Here is a 2857-nt window from a genome sequence, read left to right as displayed (position 1 = left end):
TTTACAGCTGTTCTGTAATGTTGATTAAGTTAACCATTAATCTGTAAATTGAATCTGGTTTGTGAAAATTTCATGGGAAAATTTTGATTTTGCTTTTTCTGGTGGAATTCTTAGAACTGGCTGGTTTTAGCAGCAACTTTTTCTGCCAACAGGGCATGATGCTCTTCTTCATGCCTTGCTCGATTCCTGCCCCTGGGGAAGATACCGCGTGATCATGGTGGAATCAGGTACGGTTTCTTGGTTGATCGACGTAGAACTTAGGAGCACGGACAAGAAAACGACGGAACTTGTTCTGGGAATCTTGTTTCACTTGTTATCGAGCATAGACGGTCGGGCTCAGCTCCTGAATCACGCATTGGGTGTCGCGGTTGTCACGATGAGGTTTGAAGGTTCTTCGGCGGTGGATGATCGAGCAGTCAGAATAATCTACAGATTTGCAGGTACTCTGGAACGAATGTGGTGATCCAAGAACTGGTGAGGGCTGGGATCATGCCGAAGATTTACCTGTTGATGCAGGCGGATCACGAGGCGCATACGAAGAATAAGGTGAGGGAGATTTTGAGGACACATTACGATGTTTTGATGTTTTCTTCAGGCGTTTAATTTTTCAGTTTCATTCAAATCATAGTGCTGTTTGTATCCATACTGCAGGATTGCTGACAAGTCTCAGGTTTACACACAACATGCCTATATGAGACCACTTGGAATCGGTTAGTTGCAGATTATTTTTACTCTTACAAATACATATTTATAGGACGTCTCCCTACAGAATAGGGTTAGTCGAGCATGAAGTTTATGGGACCAAATTGTAGTTTCTTGACTTCATGTTAACTGCAGTTCCTTAGATTGGAAATATAGGGCCGAGAAATTTGTCAAGATGCTTCCTGACAAAGTTTTTGTTCACTGTGAGTGGTAAATTATGTATTTTAATCACTTGCAATTTGAATGATATGTTGTGTAATCTGAAGGGGAGAAAGTTCTTGTTTATCACTGGCCCCGCATCTACGAAGCCAAGGCATGTCATGCCCTAACTTGTTTTTTTTTATGAAGAATTTTTTTAGTTGTTTACTCTTCTTGCGCTAATTTTGATTTCGGATGGTTATAATTGTGCTAATACTTGGGTTGAGATATATTTGGAATGCAATGATCGAAATTATTAGATTCGTGTTATGCATTTTTTGCCCCCACCAGAGACAATTTTGTTTCCTTTGATAGAAAAAAGCTTTAAAAAACATGTATATTACATAATCTTTCAGTTATCTGCGTACTATTTGGTTTAAGTTTTAAAAAAGCAATCAAGAAACTTGCTGCACAACATATCAGTGATTCCCATGAAAGCCATGTTTCCTATGATCCCACCAATGCAAAACATCAGAAGAAATGTTTCCAAGGCCTCTGCCATGACATGAAAAATGTTGGTTTCTGTTATAAATACGTCAAAAATTTTGGCCCAGCCTTTGATATGTCAATTCTTGATACGGTTTTTACCTTTCGGATAAACGTTGGGTTGATTTCACAAGGGAACTCAAACAAAGGTCTGTTCGTTGGAATGCTTCCAATGCTAGGAGGAGCGATGCATCCAAACTCTTGATCATTCGAAGGATGATTAAATCTTGTGGAGGTACTAGGTGAAACATGTGGAGAAAATGAATCTTGAAATGAAGTGGCTTTCATTTTCAGAATCTCTTTTCTTGATTGCGTGTATCAAGTCTTATAGGGGATATTTGAAGGTAAGCCAATATAAATGAAATCCCAAATTAGGATCGTAGATTGTACTTTTTATTTACATATTTATGTTTTCAAATTGCAGGAAATAAAAATGTGAGGAGCTAGGAAATGAGGGACAATGGTTTCTTCAAGTGTTCAAGAACAAACATGCAATACTTGCGTTGTTCTGTTTTTCTTTTGGTCATTGCTAGAACATCTTCTGTTGACATATTTTTTCCTGAGAAAATTAATTTGTTTCTTGCCTTCCACCCACTCCAACGTATGAATGAGCACAAACATTTGGATAGATAATTTTTGGCTTAAATTTTTGATACGATGTTTCTTTTATTCAATAAAGAAACTTGTTTTGCATGAGTGTTTACGTTGAAAGAATCTGATGTTTGCTTACGCAAAAATATTAGTTTTTATTCTAAAAATATTAGTTTTTATATAAAAAATATTATTTTTAATGTATGCTAATTTGAAATAAATAGTATTATGTATTTGACAAAAGTATTAATTTTTATGCTACAAGTATTAGTTTTTATGTCAAAAGCATTACTTTGTAATATATGTTTTTTTACATAAAAAGTATTATTTGTTTAGTAAACGATATTAAATAGTAGTTTTTATGTCAAAAGTATTAAGTTTTTCTATCAAAACTATTAGTTTTATGCCGAAAGTATTAGTTTTTAAGTAAAAAGTTTTACTTGCATTATTATTTGTCATGAGATGCATGATATATTGTTCATGATTTTCATGCGACATTTGCATATCATGTTGATCCTGTTATCTTTTCGAAATAGCTACTTTTTTTAGGGTCGCTCAACCCTAGGGTTGTTTTTTTAGTACGATCGGGTACCTTGTGACACCCACTGGACCGACGAGGTAGTGTGTGTGATTTATCAAGGACACTTCTATGTCCAAGATCGGATTCAGTATTGTGGCACCCACTGAATCTTCGGAGCAGTGTACGCATACTGGAGGCGCCTATGTCCTGAGCATGATTTTCCAGATATGATCCCATTTTTTCCAGAGCATTCATATTTCATGTTGCATGCATCATAATATTCGATACATTACATATCGGGCGTTAGCGCTCACGTCCCTGCTTTTATCTCGGACACCCCATTCGGCGGAGTAAGTTTGC

General features: G+C 36.3%; 1 long non-coding RNA gene across 1 annotated transcript; it reads left to right on the top strand.

Moving 5' to 3' along the window:
- LOC140884424 (uncharacterized) lies at positions 1–2132 on the top strand. Its single transcript, XR_012150648.1, has 3 exons — positions 1–546; positions 652–1730; positions 1811–2132. It is a non-coding gene; the product is annotated as an uncharacterized lncRNA (long non-coding RNA).
- The last annotated feature ends 725 nt before the right edge of the window (positions 2133–2857 follow it).

Source organism: Henckelia pumila, chromosome 2 (assembly GCF_033568475.1).
Source record: "Henckelia pumila isolate YLH828 chromosome 2, ASM3356847v2, whole genome shotgun sequence".
Lineage (NCBI taxonomy): Eukaryota > Viridiplantae > Streptophyta > Magnoliopsida > Lamiales > Gesneriaceae > Henckelia > Henckelia pumila.
This window is presented reverse-complemented; position numbering and strand designations above follow the sequence as displayed.